Below are 16,657 nucleotides of genomic sequence, written 5' to 3'. Positions count from 1 at the left end.
ACTGCAAATATTGTCAAAGTAAGTTTTTGCCTCTTTCTGATTGGCTGAAGGAGAAAATTTCTGATGCTGAATGGCAATGCCTCTTGTTCAATATACAAGCCAAGATAGCTTTTCATAAGCCAATATAATTATGTTGGGAAAGTCCTCCATACAAAATAAGCTAATAGCTTAAATTTCTGGACAAATAAAACACGGCTATTGTTATTCTGACGCTTTCCAGATATAAAAACGCACTTCCCTCAAAGCGTACGTTCCTTTGCTGGTTGGGTAGCATCCTTTATGTGCAACACTTTTGGTATGTATGCACATTAGGGTGGTCCAAAAAGGCATGTAAAACAGTAAAGCGGGAATTTTTATGCTCTCACCCCCTAGGATTGTTCTATACTGAAAAATATACCCCTATTCTTTTATTTTGAAATCAAAATATATTTAGAGGTCGCTCAAAGCGCTCAAAGTTTTCTTTGTATTTTATTTGGGGAAAAAAACATTTTTCGTAGAAATGGTATATAATTCTTGAAAACCAATATTTTTCGATCGGCAAAACTCTGTTCCTCTTCAGAATATAATACCCAATTATTTATTTAACCATTCTTTTTATAGTAACTATATTTTATAGGTCCGCAAAAACCCCCAGAAAATGTCAGAAAATGCAATGGGGGAAATAATAAAAAATCTTTGGTATTAAAAAATGGTTAAATAAACAATTGGGTATTGTTTTTTGGAGTCTCCTGAAGAGAACCATAGTTTTCTGATCAAGAAATACAGTATATTTTGCCTAGCTGCACATCCTTCTTTGCACGAAAAACTTGTGCACCTAACCGAAAAAGGCACTTAAGCGAATTTTCTTTACTACTTCAATGGGGAAGTTATCCGAATCCCTATGAAACCAAATAATGGAAAAGCACTTATCACGTAGAAAATAATGCAAGCGAAATTTTTTTCGAATGGTTTCTTATTATTTTTTTAACTACATAAATTGATACCCATTTTCTTTGTTCTGCGATATGAGCAAAATAAATAAAAGCTTGTAAAATTAGGTAATTGTAGGGCCAGTGCAGGTAAACGTAATACTTTCTTTGATAATTGATACTAGTTGCATAATTTTTAAGGCAGGTATCGCCAATGTGCATGTATGTTGAATGCATCTATCAGAGCAGTTTCCTTATAAATTTTAAAAATAATGTCTCAGATGCGCATTTTGGGGTAGGTATCTTAAATGTGCACTTAAGCATAAAGGCAGCAAAGCAAAATATACTGTATTGATTTTCAAGATTTCCATAGCATTTCTACGAAAAGTTGTTTTTCCCTATATAAAATACATGGAAAACTGATTTCATGATTTCAAAACAAAAAATTGGGTTATATTTTTTCGATATAGAATAATCCTAGGGGGTGAGAGCGTTAAAATTCCGACATTACTTGCTTTTGACCACCGTAATGCACATACATACATACATACATATCGCACACCCTCTTTAAAAGCGACATAACTCAACAATCAGATCCTTATATATCCTTGTGGATCGTACACTCAACGCAATTAATACAAATATATATAACATTTGTTTTTTTACTAGAGAACATAATCATGATGAAAAGAGTATTTGCATTAACTGGAGATAAATACGAATTGATTTATGGACAATAGACGACCTTAAGTTTTTTTTAGTTGTGCTTCTCATGAGAAGGGCGTGCGATATGTAGTATACGCACCTATCATATATGCATATGTATGTATGTATATCAGTAGATAGGTATTTTTGCAGTGTTGTCTTCATTCACGAAAATTTTCAAGGTTGGCAGAAGCTAGTATACTTGTGTACTTGTATACTGAAGAAACCTTTTGCACCCTCAATTACTGAAACCAAGCTATCAGCAAGCTTATGTACACACATATGGAACTTAATAGTTTCCACAAAAGCTTTGATGCATTCATATCAAAAGCTTTCTATTCACATTGAAAGGTTTGCGTATTTTTTGTAAACCGTCTGCTGGCCACAGGTTGAACAGCAACTGCTTATAGAAATTAGTTTGTGTTTGAATTGCTTACGCGTCGGTTTGTTGCTATTTGTTTGGTTGTTGAATGGATACCTAGAGTAATTGGAGGTAACACGTGAACCCAAACAGTAACTAAAATAACAAGCTGACGTAAAAACCAACCAACCAACGCAACAATAAGAAAATGAAACGTCTGTGCATATTAAAGACAAATAGTGCCGTGTCTAGATGTGTGAATGTTAACTAGTTATGAAAGTGTTAGTGTTGTAAGGATATTTTGCCTTAGTGGCTTTATATTGACGTGTTGTATCAGTTTTCCGTCGTAGTGGACTGTTTGCCAGTTAATATGGAGAAGTCGTCTGCTTTAGTAACAACCTTTCTCACTAAAAAGGCATTTTAGCCATTGTGAAATAATGAAAAGTAAAAAAAAATCCTTTTACTTAATTAGAAGTGAAAGTGATAAATTGTGTTATAGGTATAAAGATAATAAATATGTTGTAGATTCCTGTGATAAGTTGAAGTTGTAACCCTAGCGTTTTCGAATCAAATTTAGTAAAAGTTGTTTAGCAATAGTAGTTGCTAAACCTACTTAATTTTTAGCCATGTGCATTACGTAAACTCACCTCAAAAATTGTATTTAATGGTTTTGTAGTGGTTTATAAGCAAACCATGAAACTGTTAGAAGTTATGCAAAATGGACTACAAAGAAGTTCAGTTTGTTAAAAAGTTTTTTCGTAAGTACATCCTAACGGGTGTATCTTGACTCGACAAACAAAATTGAATGCTGTGTTATAAGAGGTGGATGATTCACACAAAACTCAATTGAAGGTAATTCTTTTAACTTGTTTTTAAAATGTTAGATTTATTATTGGAGGCTTACTATGTACATATGTAGGACATACATATATTTGTATTTTGATTGCGAATAAATTTATCACAGACCGTTTTACTCAAAGAGCAGGACAGGCGTTACTCTCCTTCTTCTTGTTCGGAACTACAACCGCCTAAGCGGTGTTGGCCGAGTCTGAGGCAACCGCTTTTAGAATACAACGTTTCGTATTCATAATGTGCATTGCAATACACAAATACATACATATGTATTTAAAACCACTTGCGTGTTTTATACTTAAAATACGACATCCAGCATCGAGATATGGGATTAACAAAAATTGCATATATGTATCTACATACATACATAAAATCAGTTCTACAGGGAAATAAACTTTTAACTAACCACAGGGCCGCTGTGGTGTAGTGGTAAGCAGTGCGCGCTTCCACTCCACAGCACCTGGGTTCAAGCCCTGGTCAAAGCAACATCGCAAAATAAATATAGAAAAAAGGTTTTTTCTTAACAGCGGTCGTCCCTCGGAAGGCAATGGCAAAATTCCGAGTGTATTGCTGCCATGAAAAACAGCTTCTCATAAAAATACAATCGCCGCTCGCAGACGGCGTAAAACTGTAGGTCCCTCCGCTTTGCGTGACAACATCAACATATGTATGTGTAAGCGCCAATCTATTATTATTATTAACCACAGGGACTCGAAAGTCAAACATCTTTAATAGACAATTTCGTATTCTAGTAACCACCTTAAGAGCTTGTTTCTGTCTTTTAAAATGCGATTTGAATGAACTCGGGATCCCATCACATACCTCTTAGAGATGTTTTATTTGCATTTTAGCTGTTATCGTATTTTTTATTTTATTTTTGAGACATACTTAGAATACGCCTAAAGGAAATAAATTTATGACAGTACTTGTGAAAATTGCCGAGTTGTAACTAAGATAAAGGAGTTTCAAATGCGGTTTATGTGTAATTGTAAGCTACCATGATCCTTTACCCACTTATTATCTTTCAAACAAAACTTAACAACACAAGGAAGATCATCAGTTGTATGAGAAATTGATCAGTATCTATCTTGAAGCCATAAAAGTCTTCCCTAAACCTAAATCATTCGTCCAAACCTTTGTCCCGTGCATAAAATATACAATAATTGTGTACATAAATGTATATATGTTATGGGATCAAGGAAGACAGAAAACCAAATGAGAAGGTTATGTTCAGGAAGAGTTTTGAAGTGAAACCACTTACCTCTTAGAGATGTTTTATTTGCATTTTAGCTGTTATTGTATTTTTTATTTTTTTTTAGACAGAATACGCCTAAAGGAAATAAATTTATGACAGTACTTCTGAAAATTGCCGAGTTGTAATAAAACTACACGTTTATGTGTAATTATAAGCTACCATGATATTTTACCCATTTATTATCTTTAAAACAAAACTTAACAACACATAGAAGATCACCAGTTTGAGAAATTTACCAGTATCTAGCTTGAAACCATAGAAACTAGCTAGCAACGCTGCTCGCTGATATCAATGCGAATTGCACTGATTGTCAAAAATGATGTGTTTGTACATTTGTTCATGTTTGTCACTGCGCGTATAATTTTCTAAAGTAGTTTCTGTGCTCCCGCTATCACTTTGTATGAATTCGTCTTTCGTTGATATACTCTGATGAACAAACATATGTGAGAATGATAGCAAAGCGAACTAATATAAGGTAGCGTTACAGGAGCAGTTGAAATTTTCGCCCCGGTGTTTCTTCAAGAAAGCCATAAAAGGTATCGACCGTTGGTTCAACTTGGTGATGCTTTGCTCTAGATTGCACCGATTGTGGGTCTGTTGAATGAATTTGTGTCTTAGTTGTATGAAAGATTAAAAAAATTTTATTTTCTTGCAAGTTGTACAACTCGTCGCTATATTAATGGCCATGTTGTATGAACTCATTCCAAATATTTTGCGTTTATTTTGTTCACTAAATAACCCAAAATGGATAACTCAGCCGAAATATGTACGTGCTTTCGTTGAATTTTATAAATGTAAGCCGAAACTATGAAATTGTAAAAATGAGATTTTACAATGAGACTGCTCGCAAAACTGCAATGTTTGTGGGCAAAACGTCCAACTTGATTGCGGATTGATTTGAACCAACGTTTTCGGCTTGCATTATGTCAAAAGGATGTGTTTGTTGTAATTCATTCTGTCATTTACTACCATTATGCGTAGGCTAATTCATGAAATCATTTCATGCGTTTGAGTAGAAGCTAAGTGCATGTCACCATTTCATGATTTTAATTATAGGCGAAGTGGAGTTTATGTACTGAGTTTTTACTCAGATCCATGAAATGATTTCGTGTATTTGTCTACGCATAAACGTTATAATTGTGCATATAATTTATAAGGTAATTTTATGTTTTTATACTCTTGCTACCACATGAATATATGAATGCGCCTTGGAAGACAGAAAGCTAGTAAGAAGAAATGCCGAACAAAGGCATTGCCTTCTTTCTGCTTAAATAAATGCATCTTGCAAACCAAAGTACGCACGTTACTTAGTGCCTTGGTTATATTGCACGGGGAGAACCGTAACAAATCGCGGCGAATTCGTAAGGTTCTATTGATTGCATTATAAACATTTGAACTTATTCGTAAAACATAGAGACCCCGCCGAGCCATTCGGCACCAAACGGGGTTTCAGACAGGGCGACTCCCTTTTATGTGACTTCTTTAGACTAATGTTGAAGAAGAAATAAGAGCTGCAGAATTGAATCGCTCAGGAACAATTTACTACAAGAGCGTGCAATTGCTGGCTTATGCCGATGACATCGACCTCATCAGCATTATTACCGATAATAATGTCAGCATGGAAATCCAACCCGGAATCACTCTTGCCAACAAGTGGTACTGAGTAGGCAATTCAGGAGTAAAGTCTTCTCTCGACGTACGAAAACCACACTCTATATAAGTCAATCGTCATGCCCGTGCTGGTATATGGCGCAGAAGCATGGACAATACCAACATCCGATGAGGCGGTTCTTAGAGTATTGGAGAGAAAGATTTTGCAGATTTACGGGCATTTACAAGTTGGCGACGGCGAGTACCGCAGACGATGGAACGATGAGTTTATGAACTTTACAATGCCATGGACATAGTGCAGCGAATTAAAATACAGCGGCTCCACTGGCTTGGCTATGTCGTTCGAATGGACACCGACGCTCCAGCTCAGAAAGTATTTAGCTCGGAACCCGCTGGTGGTAGCAGAGGAAGAGGGAGGTCCCTACTGAGATGGAAAGACCGGGTGGAGAAGGACTTGGCTTCCCTTGGCATTTCCAATTGGCGTCAGTTGGCACAGAAAATAAACGACTGGCGTGCTTTGTTGAACTCGCCAAATAAGAAGAAGACCATTAACCATAGATAAGCGAATAGACGCAAACCGACCTGACATAATTATTGTGGACCAAAAATCAAAAGTTTGCTGGCTTATCGATATATCAGTACGTTTGACAACAAATTTAACTACAACATATGCACTTAAAATAAGTAAATATATTGAACTTGCCAAGCAACTGTGGGGAATGAGAACTATTCGAATACTTCCAGTAGTCATATCAGCCACAGCCATAGTACCAAAAACGAACATACAAAGTTTAGCGGAACTCTCTATGTCGCAGATAATGTTCCAAATAGTGAAAGCAATGTTTCTGGATACAAGCAGAATTGTAAGAAGGTTCATTAACCAATAAAAGAGCGTACATCAAGCAGACATCTTGTTGAAGTATCCTTATCCTTACTAATATTATAAAGCCGAAAGTGAGTTTGTTTGTTTGCTACGCTTTCGCGCTTTAACTTCTCAACCGATCACCATGAAATTTTGTACTCTACAGTCATTAAGCCCAACTTAAAATATAGGATACATTTAATTTCGATTAGGCAAGGGGGCGTGGCACCCCCATACAAACGGAATTTTTCATACTGCATTTCTCAGGAAATAATTTTGGTAAACAATTATGGTATGGACATATATAAATAATTAACTACTCATGGATGAGGGCTGCCATCTTTAAAAAAAAAAAAAAATTCAACTTAAATTAAGAGAGTTATTTGTTTGAAAATTATATTAAAAAATGCATGACAAGAGGCTTAAAAAAGCTGTAGTTTGAATATATTTTGAAAAAGGTTGCCACCTGTTTGAAAAGTCAAATTTAAATGAATTATACGCAAGCTATCTGAAGAATTAAAATATGGTTGTCTAACGAAATATTGTTAAGAAACCTTTAGTTTGAAAGTTTTGAATAATATTGAAGTCGTTCTCATGGGTTGCCAAATGTTTAAAATTAAACTTAATTAGTTTAAATGAAATATTATAATACTAGCAGACCCGCAAACTTCATCTCGTCCAAAATGATTTTTAAAGTGAAACTTCTTAGGCGGCGGTATCGCAAAAATGGAGAGTGAAATTTTTAAAACTGAAAACGTTACATGAGTGAGAAGGAAGATATAGGTAGTATAGGGAAGAGGAAAAAAGAAATAAAGCGACGCATGACGGATACGAGTACCTACATATGTATATATTTACGTATGTTTGATTGCACGTATGTAGTATACATATATATGTATGTATGAACGAACTCATTGCGCATTTCAGCTCTGCCGCTACCAAGCAATATACATATGTATAAATGATGCAAGCGTGCTTCGCGTAACTACATCCATTCGTACATATATACATATGTTTGTATGGATATATTTATGATGAAGCAAACGAGCTTCGTAGATGTACTGACTTATGGACAGCAATGTTTTCATGTATATACATATGTTTGAATGGTTGTATATATATTTGTATGTATGTACATATGTTTGTGTACATGTATATACCCTGTGGGGAAAATCTCTAGTTCTGAACTGGTGCGCTTCTAGTTCTAGACCCAGTACTGGTTCGCGATAAATCTCTTTTGCATGCAAGCAACTGGCGAATTTAACATGGCGATGTCCTAGGAAGTGTCAATTGCCCCCCCGCTGCATCCCTTTTACGATAGTTCCGAACTAGTCCTAAATTCTATAGTTCCGAACCAGTTCTAAAATCGACAGACAAAAGAAAAAAGTATCAAGATTTTTCAATCTTTTTGGTTCTTCCGTGTGTGCGATTTTAAGTTATTTTGGAAGAAATGTGTTTTCAATTTGAAATTAAATTTGTTTGAATGATTGTGAGAAATGTACGTTTACATACCTTTGGCTGTAGCTGGGTTTGCAGAGGTGCTCGCTGTTATTTCTTAGTTTCCAGACTGTCCCGAGATGTTGAAATGTTAACACAAATTTTAGTTTTGCATTACCAAGCTATGAAAAAGCATCTGCGAAGCACAGAATAGAAGCGTATTTGAACGAAAAAGCCGCTGAACACATATCTATGTAAACTAAACAAGCCCCCCGCTGCATCCCTTATTCGATAGTTCCGAACTGGTTCTAAATTCGATAAATCTAGATCTAGTTCGTTCTGCATCCCTTTTTCTATAGTTCCGAACCATTTCGAAATTCATCACTTTAGATATAGATTTCTAGTGAAAAAAACTTAAAAAAATAGTTTTTTAAAAGTACCACTTTTCGCCGATTTTGGACTGGAGGGGATGTAGTTCCTATCGGCCTAGTTCCTTTTTGGCGATAAAGACCTAGTACGGAACTAGAAATTTGATTCACTAGTCCGCGGTTTCCCTGCAGGGTAGGTCTCGCATATAGGCCATAGGGGTGTAGTGGTTAGAAGTGCGCAAACCTTGAAAATGAAAAACAGTTTCCCATAAAATACAATCGCCGTTCAGAGTCGACATAAAACTGTAGGCACCCCCTTTGTGCCACAACATTAAGGACCACGCGACAAATCGGAGGAGAAGTTCGGCCAAACACTAAGATATTGTGTAAGCGCCGGACTTTATTATTATTACAACACGTAGAGATTGAGGTGTTGACTTAAACACCGACGCCCCGAGTTCAAATCCCACCACATGCAATCCTAACCATAGTACAAATTTCTGCACTTTAAAGCCCAATTTATATCGGGAGGAATTGATACATGCCAACCTTATATGCGTGCGTAAAAAGCTAACTCAAATTCCAAGATTTGTCTTGCGTGACATTTCGATTTGACATTTATGCTCAATTGGCATTTTGGCGCGACTATGAATTCAAATTTTTCTCGGCAAACTTCTGTAATTTGACTTGCGTGCGTGCGTAGAAAAACTCTCACCGGTAATATTTGGTTGAGCTGTTAATAACATTATCCATCACTGAGAAAAAAGACGCGTTGTAAGAATAAAAGTCTTTTATTTGATTACCGTTTAAAAATGTTCTTATTTAAATCAAGTGAAAAGTCTTAACAAAATGGATTTTTCCATTATACATACCCAACAATGGAAATATTCAATGCAAATACGCCCGTACTAAAATGAAGCATTTTTCACTACACGGATGGCGTCTTGCACGTCGCGGATGCTTTTTCATATGTAATTAAGAAAGTATATGTATACAAAGCATGCACAGCGGTGACAACACATACACACATACATGGTATGACATAATGCACTAATCGCGCTCTGTGATGTTGATTCAAACACAACATTTGAAAACACTTTCACATGTATGATTGTAGCTGAGTGTGCAAAGATGCTTGATACAATTGGTTGCGGCCAAGAGGGTCCCGGTTCAATTACCATCAGACGGAACATAAAATAAATTTTTTCTTCTTCTTAATTACGAAAAAGCATCTGTGCACTTCACAACCACATATTTTATAACGTATATACTAAAATTTAAAACGAGTGAGGTTGGTGCTCTTTCATATGCGTATTTTTTTCAATGTAGCACGTATTTTTTTTATTCTAAAATTTTTTCCCCTCAGTGTTGGAATGTGAGTTTATGACATTCGATACGATACTAGGGTTCTGGTAGTCGATTCCCAAAATCATCGTTTTAAAACTATCGAGTAGAAAATATCGGTATCGAATGCCAAAGGTATCAATATGGTTTCGTACCGTATCGAAATACGTGTCCCTACCAAGTTCCAGTATTTTACCATGAACACTTCCAGAGATATGCAATATGAAAAAATCAGTTTGTATGGGAGGTGCCACGCTCCCTTTATACATCGAAATTTCGTTTAGCCTATAACCATCCTTGGGGCATCTGGGGCAGGTTTCTGAAATTTCAAAAAAATCGGTTCGGCCGTTCTCGAGCTTTGCGAACACAAAAAACGGCTTTCAAAATATATATTAGTATAGATTGGTATGAATGGTAGGTTTTGAATATGTATCACTATTTGAGTATCAGACGAAAGAGGTTCAAAGAGGTTGCCAATTGTTTAAAAGGTTAAATTCAGACTATTCAATAATTTAAATGAAATATTACAATATGGGAACCAATCAAAATGGTTTTAAAAGGGCTTCATTTCAAAACTACATCTAAGGGGTTTCCATCTGTTTAAAATCTTAAATTGATTTCAGGGAACAAGTTAATTGAAAAAGCATGACAAGTGAGAAGTTTACGAAATTTTTTGTTTGAAAATATTTTGAAGATGGTTAAACAAATTTTAAACCTTCTGTTTTTGAATTGATTTTTTTGAAATAAATTTTACTCAATGTAACGTAAAAGTTGCATACACTCAGCGAATCGGGTGAGGGCGATCTAGTAAATATACATATAAACCGATGTACCTTAGTAAAAGAATTATCGGTATAACTCAAGAACGGCTCAACGGATTTGCTTCGTTTTTATTTCGTTTTGTGTCTTTCTGTCTGTAGGGATTTGCTTCGCTCTTATTTAATTTTACATCTTTCTGTCTCTAAAATGAATTTAAAGAAGAAATTTGAAAACCGGTTTTGCCACATGTTTCAAATATCAAAAAAAAAATAAATAAATAAATTTACATAAGCCGCAATAATGTACTTTACTGAGAATGTATAAACGAATTTAACAAAAAAAAATTGAATAGGGATGCCACCAGTCGACAAAAATCTTTACATATAAAAATGAGTTGCTATTCATGTGTTGTCGCATAACTAAAGAACGGATTTGCTTCGTTTTTACTTCATTTTGTCCCTCTCTCTGTAGAAGGTTTGCAAAAAAAAAATTTAAAAACCGGTCTTGCTAGATCAGGGGCATACGCAGGTAGAGGTTTTGGACGTTCAAACTCCTCCCGAAATTCCTGCGGAAAATTCTAAGAATTTTCTTTTCATTAAGTTAATTGTGTAAACAAAAACACTACTGTTTTTATTTCCGTAAAATGTTGTATGAATTTTCAACTATTTGCAAAAATCTGCAAATAAAGAGCAAACCGAGGTGAATGAGTATTTACTAGCTTTTAAGCGTAACCGAACTAAATATTGATGTTGATAAATAACTCATACGCCATGGCATTTTAACGATATACGTTTTTTGCCCCGCGTCCGCACTCACGGACACCCCTCTAAAGTATGTTGCAGCAATGCACTTTCAACAAAGGCTGGAATTACTTTAAGACCATAAGAATTGGTAGGCAAACTTGAATTCATTTCCTATATACCTTAAATAAAATTCTATCAAAATTTCAAGTCATATGAAGTACGTAGAGTAATCTGTTTTTATTGACATCTTTAACTGATAAAAACGCATAATGAAGACCACTTTTCAGCAGCCAGCCCTCCGGATATCGATTTATATACATATTAGCAAGCTAAACTCACAAAAAATTTCAATCGATCTGAAGAATGATGGATCTTTTGGTCATGAGCTCTCCGTCTAGATGCTCTGGTAACACCACCTCGTATGAATTCGCCTTGGAACTAACATAATCCCTAAAAGTACTACATATATACTATATGCATATTATGGTTTCCGTTTTAAGGTTTTCGAAAGGGTAGAAGTAATTGGACTCAAATTGCATCTTTTAACACTTTGCATGTTTAGTATCACTTAGAGTTTCAACGAGAACGCGGCGTTACTGATCCATATTTTTATATACAACTAGATCGCCCTCACCCGCTTCGCTGAGTGTATGAAATTTCTACGTGCTTCACTGAGTAAAATTTATTTCAAGAAAACTCAATCAAAAAACAGGAGGTTTAAAATTTGTTTAACCATTTTCAAAATATTTTCAAACAAAAACTTTCTTTGTCATACTTTTTTAATTAACGTATCCCCTGAAATGAATTTGAGATTTTAAACAGATGGAAACCTCTTACATGTAATATTGAAATGAAGCACTTGAAAACCCATTCCGATTGATACCCATATTATAATAAATCATTTAAAATATTGCATAGTTTGAATTTAACCTTTTAAAAAGATGGCAACCTACTATTTAGATTCATACCAATCTTCTATACTAATATATATTTGGAAAGCCGTTTTATATGTGTTCAAAAATCTCGAAAACGGCCGAACCGACTTTTTGAAATTTCAGAAACCTGCTCCAGATGCCCCAAGGATGGTTATAGGCTAAACAAAATTTCGATGTATAAAGGGAGCCACTCCCATACAAACTGATTTTTTCATATTGCATATCTCTGGAGTGTTCATGGTAAAATACTGGAACTTGGTCAGGCGATATATGAAATCAATCTTATACTCATGGAGAAAAATGGGCTATTTGGAAAGAGGGCGTGGCACCGTACAAACACACTCATATAATTCTTTTGTATGTGTGTTTGTGAGTCAAATCCTCATAAATGCAGGAACGATTTTAACAAAGTTTTTTGTGTGCTTTTGAGTGGCTCTCAGGATAGTGTAGTTTCACAATTTCAATTGCCAGTTGGCACTGGAGTTAAGTTATTAATAAAAATCGTATTTATGATCCACTTTGGCTAATCGCCCAGTTAGAAAAACTGCCGTGAATATCAAATTAAATCGATCTGCTGCACCACTGAGTATATCGAACTCTTGTGTGTTATGATTGGCCCAATGGCGCCAGGACCATTGCGCGCCTTTTACTGTAATACTTAATTTAAAATAATTTATTAAATTTTTAAAAAGGTGGCAACCCTTGTGAAAGACTTAAAGATTATTCAAAACTTTCAAACTAAAGGTTTCTTAACAATATTTCGTTAGGCAACCAAATTTTAATTCTTCAGATAGCTTGCGTCTAATTAATTTAAACTTGACTTTTCAAGCAATTGGCAACCCTTTTCAAAATTTATTCAAACTACAGCTTTTTTAAGCCCCTTGACATCCATTTTTAATATAATTTTGAAATAATTAACTCTCGTAATTGAAGTTAAATTTGATTTTTTTAAACGGTGGCAGCCCTCATCCATGAGTAAATAATGATTTTATATATCCCCATAAAAAGTTCCAGTAATATATCCAAAATATTTCCTGAGTAATGCAGTATGAAAAATTCCGTTTGTATGGGAGGTGACACGCCCCTTGTCTAATCGAGATTAAATCTATCCTATATTTTAAGTTGGGCTAATTGACAGCAGTGTACAAAATTTCAAGATGATCGGTTGATTAGTTGACGCGTGAAAGCGTAGCAAACAAACAAACTCACTTTCGGATTTATAATATTAGTAAGGAAGTAGGGATAAGGATTAATGTATCTATTTGGGAGAAAAAGTGTATTTTCAATGTCGCTAAATTACTAGAACAAAAAGTGCTATGTATGTTCCGAATGCATTCTGTAAAAATAGCGAACTATTTAAAAATGAAAACTTATGCCCCTCCGGTTGCTGAATTTGCACAAATTACAGTGACCGCCGAAATTAACCTGACGAGTGTCAAGTACGGAAAAAATTAAGACGCTCCGGCGCTGTGGACCTTGGTGAACCTGATTCCAGAGTAAGAGTTCATTTCCACCAAGCCTTAACTGCAGTTAATGCCTATGGGAAAAGGAGATTACAACAAGGAAGTAATTGCTCATATTAAGTGCAAGAAATCGAAACCAAAAAGTAAGAAATAAACTTTGCTGATCATCCCATGTTGGATTTACCTGAGCTCTTAACTGCAGTTAAGCTCTTGGTGGAAATGGGCTAAAAGTCACAGTATATACAGTAATAAGCCTTTTTGAGTACTCTTCGGGGGTAAAATCTGATCAGGGTTGATAATGACAAGGAGCATAAAATTTTTTGATTCAGAGTTGTATAAAAAATTACTGTGGTATGAAAGAGAGCAATAACCGTGCTATGGCGGAGTGGCACAAGACATGACTGTATAATAGTGACCGAAATTAATTACAAAAGTGTAAAAAATTGCAAATTATTCTCTATTACTAATAGATACTAATACAGATCATCATAGTTCAGTGTTTAACTGGTTATATTACACCGTAAACGATAATGAACTGATAAATATTGACAACGCTAGTACCTAAACCAAGTTTACGTAAAAGTTGCGTTCCAGATGCTTCACGATTTGCAGGAGAAGTTGTTTTCTCCTAGCGAATTTCATATCCAGCTTGTAGCCAGAGGCAGTGGCATCTGTTAGTCTACTCATCATGTTGGAGCAGCTCCGGGTAATGGACCATTGAAAGTGGCTGAAGTTATAACCACCATAACCAACAGAGTTTCCAAGCAAACGCATGTCTTGAATTTATACGGTAGAAATTCAATGTATGTGTGTATGATTCATATTTGTGACATTCTATACTTTGATCAAATCGATATTAAAGCTGATGCCAGATAAAACTTTGTAGCTTTGCGTGACATTTACAACTTTGCCAGCAAAGCGCCAGACGCAAAAGGTATGCCACAATGAACGCCAAGAAAACAATTTTGTACCGCTTTTTTACTCGTCAAAGTTGCTGTGGATTTCATATATTTTGCTTCAAAATTATCAGCAATGTAATTAAGTTTTATGTTTCTGCATGAAAACTCGAATTTGGACGAAACAAAATATGTAAATATTAAACCGGCTGATTGTCTAAGCGCGCAAAAAGATGGGAGTTGGCCATCTTTTCGCTTCGCGCTGCAGCTTCAACGATTTATGTGGCATGCTTTGCGCATTTTCATACAATTCATCATGTCAAAGCGAATCTGTCAAGCAAAGCGAAGAAAAAGTTTTATGTGGCATCAGCTTAAGTATTTCTGAGCAGCTCCCGGTAATGGTCGCTCAAACTTGGGTGTGCTTAATGAGCTGTCTTGGCAGATTCGCTGGCAGGAATTGGAGTCTCTATAACTATCCAAACCTCGTTTTTTTTTTTGGAATAAAAACTTAAATATATTCGGAATTTTAGAATTTTACTTGACAAATTCAGAAAATAACAAAAAATTCACGTTTTTCATAAAAATATAGGTGTTGTTCGAGATGCAATTACAAGCGCAGTGTTGCGCGAATTATAAAGCATCACCTGCGCTGTGAATATCTAGCAACGTTTTTATACCCGAGCGTGCACAAGGGTATATTAATTTTGTTCACATAACGGTTGTTTGTAACAGCCAAAACGAGATAGATATAGACAAATGTATACATAAATGCTCAGAATGAATAGAGAAGTCGATTAAGCTGTGCCTGTCTGTCCGTCCGTCCGTGTACACGATAACTCGAGCAAAAATTTAAATATCTCAACGAAATTTGAAATGTGGGTTTCCCGTTATGCAAGGTAGGTTGGTATTGAAAATGGGCGAAATCGGACTGCAACCACGCCCAGTTCCCATATAACGCTAATTTCCAGAAATAAGAGAACTGTGATATTTAAGTAACTACTGACGATAATCCACTCAAAATTGATATTTACAATAATTTTCAGACGAAAAATAAGCATATTATAAATTTTTGGAAAATTGGCGTAGCCGCGCCCACTTATGGTTACATGTGTATATCTTGGTAACCGCTGCACCAATTGGCATAGTTATTGGCCTTGGTACAATGTACCAAGACAAGAACCACGCGCACATTCCATATAACGGTAATTTAGAGAAATACAAAATCTTCGATAAATCAGTGAATATTAAAGCTAATTTATTCAAAATTGATGATGATATGATAAAATTTTGTTAAATGGACGTGGCACCGCCCACTTATGATCACATATATGTATCTCGGTACCGTTCTACCAATTTGTACCAAACTCGGTATTTTTATTGTGCTTGCCACATAAAAGCAAATTGTTGAAAGTTATTGAAATCGGACTAAAATTACGGCCGCTTTTCATATAACGGTGAAAGGTGAAAAAACATATCGTCGTTTAAAGTACAAAACCGCGTATCAACAAAATCCAAAACCGCGTATCAGGATAATGCAAAACCGCGTATGTGAGGTGGCAAAAATTATTTTCTAGAGAGTAAAAACACTCATATTTAAAAATGGTTCTATTTTTTATAAAGCAATCGCATTTCTGGCTAGAATATTTCAGGACGAATGGATAATGATTGAGCCAAGAGCTTGTGTGACCAAATCCAATTTTTGGCTGCAAATGAGCGAATGACGATACGCGGTTTTGAACTTTAAACGACGATATGTATATTTAATACTTGCGCCGGGTATTTAATGTCCGGCCCAGCCCGAATTTAAACTTTCTTACTTGTTTCAGTTGGGAAGTAGCAACAGTATTGCAAATATTCATCAGTGCTGCAGTATTGTCGCTTTTATTACGTGTCTAGAACAGGTCCATAATCTTACAGTGGATACTTTTTTAATTAAAAATTTACATTTAAGAAAACTCCACTCAATGCAATAACTACGATTTGAGTTTTTCAATTTATAGAAGCGCAAGCGTTAATTACGTACTTAACTATTGATGTTATACTAATTACGCATTGATATTACACTTCACCTACATTTTGTTCATAAATAACCAATAATTACATATATTTCATCCTCGAAAAGAACTTTTTCTAATCATGAGGCGAAATTCCCCACAGT

At 35.4% G+C, this 16,657-nt stretch overlaps 1 protein-coding gene across 1 annotated transcript in view; it reads left to right on the top strand.

The window, feature by feature from the left end:
• Positions 1-2,051: 2,051 nt before the first annotated feature.
• The window catches only part of LOC118750563 (octopamine receptor Oamb-like), a gene marked incomplete at its 3' end in the record, with an annotated part of 59,962 nt that continues 45,356 nt past the window's right edge, over positions 2,052-16,657 (top strand). Inside the window, 1 exon segment of the mRNA XM_036485299.1 lies at positions 2,052-2,826.

This window comes from Rhagoletis pomonella, unplaced genomic scaffold, assembly GCF_013731165.1.
Source record: "Rhagoletis pomonella isolate Grant_MI unplaced genomic scaffold, Rhpom_1.0 Rhpom_scaffold_00303, whole genome shotgun sequence".
NCBI lineage: Eukaryota > Metazoa > Arthropoda > Insecta > Diptera > Tephritidae > Rhagoletis > Rhagoletis pomonella.
This window is presented reverse-complemented; position numbering and strand designations above follow the sequence as displayed.